This window comes from Armigeres subalbatus, chromosome 3 (genome assembly GCF_024139115.2).
Source record: "Armigeres subalbatus isolate Guangzhou_Male chromosome 3, GZ_Asu_2, whole genome shotgun sequence".
In the NCBI taxonomy this organism is placed as follows: Eukaryota; Metazoa; Arthropoda; class Insecta; order Diptera; family Culicidae; genus Armigeres; species Armigeres subalbatus.
Window position 1 is genome coordinate 255,496,143 of NC_085141.1, and position 10,733 is coordinate 255,506,875.

The window sequence follows — 10,733 nt, forward strand, 5'->3', positions numbered from 1 at the left end:
GATTGTTGATTCGAAGCGTACCATCATGAAACGAACGCGTCCGGAAGCATTCCCGCTGCTTTCCGGATGTTTCCCCCTGCGATTTGTAAACAAAATCTTCCGGATGCATTTTTCGCTGATTCTCGCAGCCCGGAACATACAGATCGCATGGTTCCCGCAGTGGAATGGCCTCTGAATGCTGGGGATTGTTGATTCGAAGCGTACCATCATGAAACGAACGCGTCCGGAAGCATTCCCGCTGCTTTCCGGATGTTTCCCCCGTAGTTTGTAAACAAAATCTTCCGGATACATTTTTCGCTGAATCTCGCAGCCCGGAACATACAGATCGCATGGTTCCCGCATTGGAATGGCCTCTGAATGCTGGGGATTGTTGATTCGAAGCGTACCATCATGAAACGAACGCGTCCGGAAGCATTCCCGCTGCTTTCCGGATGTTTCCCCCGTAGTTTGTAAACAAAATCTTCCGGATACATTTTTCGCTGAATCTCGCAGCCCGGAACATACAGATCGCATGGTTCCCGCATTGGAATGGCCTCTGAATGCTGGGGATTGTTGATTCGAAGCGTACCATCATGAAACGAACGCGTCCGGAAGCATTCCCGCTGCTTTCCGGATGTTTCCCCCTGCGATTTGTAAACAAAATCTTCCGGATGCATTTTTCGCTGATTCTCGCAGCCCGGAACATACAGATCGCATGGTTCCCGCATTGGAATGGCCTCTGAATGCTGGGGATTGTTGATTCGAAGCGTACCATCATGAAACGAATGCGTCCGGAAGCATTCCCGCTGCTTTCCGGATGTTTCCCCCGTAGTTTGTAAACAAAATCTTCCGGATACATTTTTCGCTGATTCTCGCAGTCCGGAACATACAGATCGCATGGTTCCCGCATTAGAACAGCCTCTGAATAAAGGCGATTGTTGATTCGAAGCGTACCATCATGAAACGAACGCGTCCGGAAGCATTCCCGCTGCTTTCCGGATGTTTCCCCCGTAATTTGTAAACAAAATCTTCCGGATGCATTTTTCGCTGATTCTCGCATCCCGGAACAAACATTTCGCTTGGATCCCGTATTGGAACAGCCTCTGAATGCTGGGGATTGTTGATTCGAAGCGTACCATTATGAAACGAACGCGTCCGGAAGCATTCCCGCTGCTTTCCGGATGTTTCCCCCGTAATTTGTAAACAAAATCTTCCGGATGCATTTTTCGCTGATTCTCGCAGCCCGGAACATACAGATCGCATGGTTCCCGCATTGGAATGGCCTCTGAATGCTGGGGATTGTTGATTCGAAGCGTACCATCATGAAACGAACGCGTCCGGAAGCATTCCCGCTGCTTTCCGGATGTTTCCCCCGTAATTTGTAAACAAAATCTTCCGGCTGCATTTTTCGCTGATTCTCGCAGTCCGGAACATACAGATCGCATGGTTCCCGCATTAGAACAGCCTCTGAATAAAGGCGATTGTTGATTCGAAGCGTACCATCATGAAACGAACGCGTCCGGAAGCATTCCCGCTGCTTTCCGGATGTTTCCCCCTGTGATTTGTAAACAAAATCTTCCGGATGCATTTTTCGCTGATTCTCGCATCCCGGAACAAACATTTCGCTTGGATCCCGTATTGGAACAGCCTCTGAATGCTGGGGATTGTTGATTCGAAGCGTACCATCATGAAACGAACGCGTCCGGAAGCATTCCCGCTGCTTTCCGGATGTTTCCCCCGTAATTTGTAAACAAAATCTTCCGGATACATTTTTCGCTGAATCTCGCAGCCCGGAACATACAGATCGCATGGTTCCCGCATTGGAATGGCCTCTGAATGCTGGGGATTGTTGATTCGAAGCGTACCATCATGAAACGAACGTGTCCGGAAGCATTCCCGCTGCTTTCCGGATGTTTCCCCCGTAGTTTGTAAACAAAATCTTCCGGATACATTTTTCGCTGAATCTCGCAGCCCGGAACATACAGATCGCATGGTTCCCGCATTGGAATGGCCTCTGAATGCTGGGGTTTGTTGATTCGAAGCGTACCATCATGAAAAGAACGCGTCCGGAAGCATTCCCGCTGCTTTCCGGATGTTTCCCCCTGTGATTTGTAAACAAAATCTTCCGGATGCATTTTTCGCTGATTCTCGCATCCCGGAACAAACATTTCGCTTGGATCCCGTATTGGAACAGCCTCTGAATGCTGGGGATTGTTGATTCGAAGCGTACCATTATGAAACGAACGCGTCCGGAAGCATTTCCGCTGATTTCCGGATGTTTCAAAATCTTCCGGATGCATTTTTCGCTGATTCTCGCAGCCCAGAACATAAATACGTATAGGAGATCCTGCAAAGGGTAATCCTGTAGCGGATTTTTTTAAAATCTACAGGGGCGCAGCAAAAGTTAGAGGAATTCATATAGGAGGGCAGAAAAAGTACATTTCCCCATTCCAAAATCTAATTGGGCGCAAAAAAGTTAGAATAATACTCTCTAGGGGGGTGGGAATCCCATAGAGGACATATTTTTAAATCTATAGATTATAAGGAAGCGAGGAATACATATAGGAGGGCTGAGATCCTGCAGAGTACATATTTCTAAATCCACGGGGGCGCAAAAAAGTTTGAATAATACGTTCCAGGGGGCGGAAATCCCGAAGCGGACATTTTTTTTAAAGCTACAGGGGCGCAAAAAATTTAGAGGAATCCTGCAAAGGACATATTTCAAAATCTACGGGGGCGCAAAATGGAGGAATTCGTATAGGAGGGCGGAGATCCGGCAGAGGACATATTTCTAAATTAACGAGGGCGCAAAAAAGTTTGAATAATACGTTCTAGGGGAGCGCATGGTTCCCTATTGGTTTGAACATCTACGGAGGCGCAAAATAGAGGAATTCGTATAGGGGGGCGGAGATCCTACAGAGGAAATATTTCTAAATCCACGGGGGCGCAAAAAAAAGTTTGAATAATACGTTCTAGGGGAGCGGAAATCCCGTAGAGGACATATTTTTAAAACTAAGGGGAGCACAAAAGTTATGCAACGTACACACCAGTCAAGCAGTTTGACGAACATTGACTCCGCCCCCATAAAAACGCTTCGGTTGCTGCTTTGCTTGAACGTGTGTAAAGTTGTTCGAACAACCATTTGACAGTTGGCGGCTCGGTTGGAAAAAATTAAAACGGTTTGATTTTGGTTTGAGTTGTCAGGGGTGGAGTCAAGGTTCGCCGAACATGTTTGAGTATTTGTAGTGAAGTTGCTCAAACCCCCATATATTTTTTGATGGTTGGTGCTCAAGTTGGCACTTCGGTCGTTCGTGTGTAATATTGTTGGTTGAATAAATTGATTGTTCGTGCCGCTGTTGGTAAAACTTGATGGATGTTTGAATAAACAAGAGGTGGATTCAATGTTGGTCAAACTGCTTGACCGTGTGTACGTTCCATTAGAGGAATGCGTGTGGGAGGGCGAAGATCCTGCCGAGGACATATTTCAAAATCTACGGGAGCGCAACATAGAGGAATTCGTATCGGAGGGCGGAGATCCTGCAGAAGACATATTTCTAAATCCACGAGGGCGCAAAAAAGTTCGAATAATATGTTCTAGGGGGCGGAAATCCCGAAGCGAACATTTTTTTTTTAATCTACAGGGGCGCAAAAAAGTTAGAGGAGTACGTGTATAGGAAGGTGGAGATCCTGCAGAGGACATATTTCAAAATCTATGGGGGCGCAAAATAGAAGAATTCGTATAGGAGGGCGGAAATCTTACAGAGCACATATTTCTAAATCCAAGGGGGCGCAAAAAAGTTAGAATAATATGTTTTAGGGGAGCGGAAATCCTCCAGAGAACCATTTTTTTTTATCTACAGGGGCGCAAAAAAGTAACAGGAATTCATATAGGACGGCGGAGATCCTTCAGAGGACATATTTCTAAATCCATGGGGGCGCATTTTTTTTTAATAATTCTTTCTAGGGGAGCGGAAATCCCGTAGAAGACATATTTTGAAATCTAAGGGGGCGCAAAAAAGTTAGAGGAATACATATAGGAGGGCGGAGATCCTGCAGAGGGGGCGCAAAATGGAAGAATTCGTATAGGAGGGCGGAGATCCTACAGAGGACATATTTCTAAATCCACGGGGGCGCATAAAAGTTTTAATAATACGTTCTAGGGGAGCGGAAATCCCGTAGAGGACATATTTTGAAATCTACGGAGGCGCAAAAAAGTTGAAGAAATTCGTATAGGAGGGCGGAAATCCCGAAGCGGAAAATTTTCTTAAAATCTACAGAGCGAAAAAAAAGTAAGAGGAATACATATAGGAGGGCGGAGATCCAGCAGAGGGCATATTTCTAAATTAATGAGGGCGCAATAATGTTCGAATAATACATTTTATGGGGCGGAAATCCCGAAGCGGACATTTTTTTAATCTAGGAGGGCGGAGATCCTCCAGAGGACATGTTTCTAAATCTACGGGGGCGCAAACAGTTCGAATAATACGTTTTTGAGGAGCGGAAATCCCGTAGAGGACATATTTTGAAATCTACGGAGGCGTAAAAAAGTTCGAATTATACGTTTTAGGGGGCGGATATCCCGAAGCTGACAATTTTTTTTTAAATATACAGGGCGCAAAAAAGTAAGAGGAATACATAAGGGAGGGCAGAGATCATGCAGAGGACATATTTTTAATTCTACGGGGCGCAAAAAAGTTTGAATAATACGTTCTCGGGGGCGGAAATCCCGAAGCGGACATTTTTTTTAATTCTACCAGGGCGCAAAAAAAAGTTAGAGGAACACTTATAGGAGGGTGGAGATCCTGCAGAGGACATATTTCTAAATCTACGGGGGCGCAAACAGTTCGAATAATACGTTTTAGGGGAGCGGAAATCCCGTGGAGGACATATTTTGAAATCTTAGGGGGCGCAAAAAAGTTAGAGGAATACGTATAGGATGGCGGAGACTCTGCAGAGGATACATTTCTTAATCCTCGGGGGCGCAAAAAAATTTGAACAATACGGAAATCGGAAGCGGATTTTTTTTAAATCAACAGTTGCGCAAAAAAAGTTAGAGGAATACGTATAGGAGGGCGGAGGACATATTTCTAAATCTATGGGGGCTTGAAAAGTTCGAAAATTACGTTCTAGAGGAGCGGAAATCCCGTAGAGGACATATTTTGAAATCTTAGGGGGCGCAAATAAATTAGAGGAATACGTATAGAAATACGTATTTCTAAATCCACGGGGGCGCAAAAAAGTTTGGATAATACGTTTTAGGGGAGCGGAAGTCCCGCAGAGGACATTTTTTTTAAATCTACAGGGCGCAAAAAAGTAAAAGGAATACATATAGGAGGGCGGAGATCATACAGAGGACATATTTCTAAATCCACGGGGCGCAAAAAAGTTTGAATAATACGTTCTAGGGTAGCGGAAATCCCGTAGAGGACATATTTTGAAATCTACGGGGCGCAAAAAAGCTGAAGAAATTCGTATAGGAGGGCGGAGATCCTGCAGAGGACATATTTTCATATCCACGGGGGCGGAAATCCCGAAGCGGAAAATTTTCTTAAAATCTACAGGGCGCAAAAAAGTAAAAGGAATACATATAGGAGGGCGGAGATCCAGCAGGGGGCATATTTCTAAATTAATGAGGGCGCAATAATGTTCGAATAATACGTTTTATGGAGCGGAAATCCCGAAGCGGACATTTTTTTTAATCTACAGGGGCGCAAAAAAGTTAAAGGAACACGTATAGGAGGGCGGAGATCCTTCAGAGGACATATTTCTAAATCTACGGGGACGCAAACAGTTCGAATAATACGTTTAAGGGAAGCGGAAATCCCGTAGAGGACATATTTTGAAAGCTACGGGGGTGCAAAAAAGTTCGAATAATACGTTCTAGGGGGCGAATTTCCAGAAGCAGACAATTTTTTTTAAATCTACAGGGCGCAAAAAAGTAAGAGGAATGCATATAGGAGGGCAGCGATCATGTAGAGGACATATTTCTAATTCTACGGGGGCGCAAAAAAGTTTGAATAATACGTTCTCGGGGGCGGAAATCCCGAGGCAGACAATTTTTTTTATTTCTAGAGGGGCTCAAAAAAAGTTAGAGGAACACTTATAGGAGTGTGGAGATCCTGCAGAGGACATATTTCTAAATCTACGGGGGCGCAAAAAAGTTCGAACAATACGGAAATCGGAAGCGGATTTTTTTTTTAAATCAACAGTTGCGCAAAAAAAAGTTAGAGGAATACGTATAGGAGTTCGGAGGACATATTTATAATTCTATGAGGGCTTGAAAGGTTCGAAAATTACGTTCTAGGGGAGCGGAAATCCCGTAGATGACATATTTTGAAATATTAGGGGGCGCAAATAAATTAGAGGAATGCGTATAGGAGGGCGGAGATCCTGCAGAGGACATATTTCTAAATCCACGGGGGCGCAAAAAGTTTGAATGATACCTTCTATAAAGGCGGAAACCCTGAAGAGGATTTGTTTTCAATCTACAGGGGCGCAAAAAAGTTAGAGGAATATATATAGGAGGGCGGAGATCCTACAGAGGACATATTTCTAATTCTACGGGGGCGCAAAAAAGTTTGAATGATACGTTCTAGGGGAGCGGAAATTCCGTAGAGAACATATTTTGATTTCTAAGGGCCGCAAAAAAGTTAGAGAAACACGTATAGGAGGGCGGAGATCATGTAGAGGAAATATTTCAAAATGCACGGGGGCGTAAAAAAGTTCGTGCGCAAAATAGAATGATTCGTATAGGAGGGCGGAGATCCTGCAGAGGACATATTTCTAAATGCACGGGGGCTAAAAAAGTTCGAATAATACGTTCTAGGGGGTAAAAATCTCGAAGCGGACAATTTTCCTAAATCTACGGGGGCGCAAACAGTTCGAATAATACGTTTTAAGGGAGCAGAAATCCCGTAGAGGACATATTTTGAGGGCGCAAGAGGAATAGGTATAGGAGGGCGGAGATACAACAGGGGACATATTTTGAAACCTAAGGGTGCTCAAAACAATTAAAGGAATACGGCGTATAGTAGGGCGAAGATAAATAAATAAATAAATCCACGGGGGCGAAAAAAAGTTCGAATAATACGTTCTAGGAGAGCGGAAATCCCGTGGAGGACATATTTTTAAATCTGCAGGGGCGCAAACAAAGTTAGAGGATCACGTATGGGAGGGCGGAGATCCTGCCGAGGACATATTTCTAAATCTACAGGGGCGCTAACAGTTCGAGTAATACGTTTTTGGGGAGCGGAAATCCCGTAGAGGACATATTTTGAAATCTAAGAGGGCGCAAGAGGAATAGGTATAGGAGGGCGGAGATACAACAGGGGACATATTTTGAAATCTAAGGGTGCCCAAAACAATTAAAGGAATACAGCGTATAGTAGGGCGGAGATAAATAAATAAAATAAATAAATAAATTCTACGGGGGCGCAAAAAAGTTCAATTAATACGTTCTAGATCTCGTAGAGGACTTTTTTTTAATCTTAGAAGGCGCAAATTAGTTAGAGGGATTCGTATAGGAGGGCGGAGATCCTGCAGAGGACATATTTCAAAATCTACGGGGTTGCAAAAAGTTCGAATAATACGTTCTAGGGGAGCGGAAATCCCGAATAGGATACATGGAGAATGCGGAAGGGGGAACGATTTCAGAATGGTAGGAGCAGTAAAAGCGATCTTAGAGAGCGGAAATTTTTTTCAGAAGAAAATTAAAGTAAAATTAAGCAAAAAAAAATTTTTTTTTGGTCCCGAGAGCTGGTTACTCAGTGAGTAACTTGGAGTAACCACCATGACAGCACTGGAACTGAGGAGTGAGATGGGAGAAGCGATAGGCAAGCAGAAGTGCGAAATAAGATTTGATCAGTGAGAAGCGAGAAGCAAGTAGTGAGGTGAGAAGTAATAAGCAAGATACTTTGTGTGAGAAACGAGCAGTAAAAAAGCATAAAGAGGAATATAAAAAATTGATAAATGGAATGTGAGTAATGAGAAACGAGACGTGAGAGGTGCAAGGTACAAGGTGTGAAATTCCAGAATGAAGAAAAAAGCGAGATGAGAGACGCAGGGAGAGTAGTAAATAGTATGGAGACTACTCAGAATAGAGTTTTTTTTTCAGCATAGATTTTTGGGCATCCAAGAAATCCCTGGAATAAGGGCTAAAGATCTAGAATCGTAGCTGAAGATCAATCGGACTGTTTCAATTATGGCACATGTCCTTCTGGATGTGTAGAATAGAATGAGCCAACGTAAGAGATTCTGGGTCATTCAAGAAATTCCTGGAGTTAGGCCTTAAGATCTACTTGCGTCATTAAAGATGTATCGGACTGTTTTAAATGTGGTACATGCCTTTTTGGATGTGTAGAATAGAATAAGTCAACGGCAGAGGGTTTGGTCATCCAAGAAATCCCTGGAGTTAGGTCCTCAGATCTACACGCGTAACTAAAGATCAATCGGACTGTTTTAAATGTGGTACGTGCCCTTTTGGATGTGAAAAATAGAATAAGTCAACGGCAGAGGTTTTCGGTCATCCAAGAAATCCCTGGAGTTAGGTCCTCAGATCTACACGCGTAACTAAAGATCAATCGGACTGTTTCAGTTATGGTACATGTCTTTTTGAATGTGTAGAATAGAATGAGCCATCGAAAGAGATTTTGAGTCCTTCAAGCAATCCCTGGAGTATGGCCTTAAGATCTACACGCGTCACTAAAGATGTATCGGACTGTTTCAAATGTGGTACCTGCCCTTTTGAATGTGAAGAATAAAATAAGTCAATTGCAGAGGTTTTCGGTCATCCAAGAAATCCCTGGAGTCCTCAGATCCACACGCGTAACTAATATGACTGTTTGAAATGTGGTACGTGATGTTTTGGATGTGCAGAATAGAAAAAGTCAACTGCAGAAGTTCTCGGTCATCCAAGAAATCCCTGGGGTTAGGTTCTCAGATCTACAGGCGTAACTAAAGTTCAGTCGGACTGTTTAAATTATGGCTTTGGACACATTCTATTCTATGCATCACAAAAGGCATGCTTCATATTTGAAACAATCCAAGTAACCTTTGGTTACGCATGTAACGCGATCTATTCTATGTATCATAAATGGCATGTGCCAGTTTTGGTATAATCTGTTTGATCTATAGCTACGCATGTAGATCTAAGAGCTTATTCCAATCATTTCTTGGACGACCAAGAACCTATGCTTGGAACGCGTTCTATTCTTTGCATCACAAAGGGCATGTCCCATATTTGAAACAATCTAAGAAATCTTTGGTTCCGCATGTAGACCCAGCGGCCTATTCCATGGATTTCTTGGACGACCTAGAACCTATGCTGGGTACGCATTCTATTCTATGTATCATAAAGGGCATGTAGCATGTTTAAAACAGTCCGATCAATGTTTTTATGCTCCTATAGACCTTATGGCCTTGATCAAGAGTTTTCTTGGACTATCAAGAAACTATGATGTGAACACAATCTATTCTACGTATCCTAAATGGCATATATCACATTCGAAGCAGTCCGATAGATCGTTGGTTACTCATGTTGACCTTAAGGTTTCACTTCTTGGGAGCGTGATACATGTACCGTGAACAGAAAAACGTGATTTGGCTCCGTAATGCACAAGGTTACATGCGCCCACCAAATAAGTTAAAGAATAAACATATCTTGTATTCACACATCAATTAGTCACACGTAAAATTACCAAAAAAAAATTTACGTTTCATAAGCTTTCATTGCAGTGGAAACGGGAATAGGACTTTTCATAAATTGATACTTGATTCTTCTGTCAGTTCACTGCTGTTTGTTTACATTTTTAGCCTGGCGCGTTTTAGCTTCGGGGTGGCGCGTTTCAACCCGCATGGTTTGAAATTGCACGAAAATGCAGCGCTTCAAAAAAAAATCGTTTTCTTGGAATATAATTGGTTTTTCATCTAAATTTTTATTCCGTATTATAGGTGGTAAGTTAAATTAGTGGTTAACACATTGGAAGTACAAACTTTCGACCATTATCGTTAAATTCGAAGATATGCTTAGTGGGCGCATATTGAACGTCCCTCTTAGTACTGGAATAAGTCGTGATCGTCATAAGACAGAGAGCAAAGCCCCTTTTTCTATTTCAGGCAACCAAATGAAAGAATCGTGGGCTCTTTGATCAATTTCGCATGAAAAGCAGTCATGAAAGGATGTTGTGCTTTATTTTAAAATTAAAATATATAAATTATTTTAATACATATATGCAAAGAATAGTGACTAGTCGATAAATTAATCATATTCCTTTAATTCACCGGGTTGAAAGTGGTAATAAACACAAAAATAAAGCAGATATTGCACACTTTCATTCCCTGTCACGGGACAAATATTTTTTGAGATTTTTTTAGCATGCCATTCATCCTTCGCGTTTCTATAGATCTTGAAAGGGGCAGATATGTAAACATCGCGTGACATCTTTCATTGAAAATGAGAAAATCCAATACTGGTCCCTCCCCTACACAATGAAATTATGTGGGTGCAAAATAAGAAACTACTCGTCCAAAAGTCGTAAGCAAATGTTACCAAGCAGACAATCCCAACAGCCACACGGCCGAAGCCATCCGGCGCGAAGTTATCCGAACCGAAGGCAGTGGGAAGTGAGGGAGCTCATATAACGCAGTCTACTCAACCTACTATGCCGACAACATCCGAAACTCCTGAGGATCAAATGCCTCCACCAGTACCAGCAGACACTGGCAAAGTTAGAAAATAACGCCGTCTAGCAACGGAT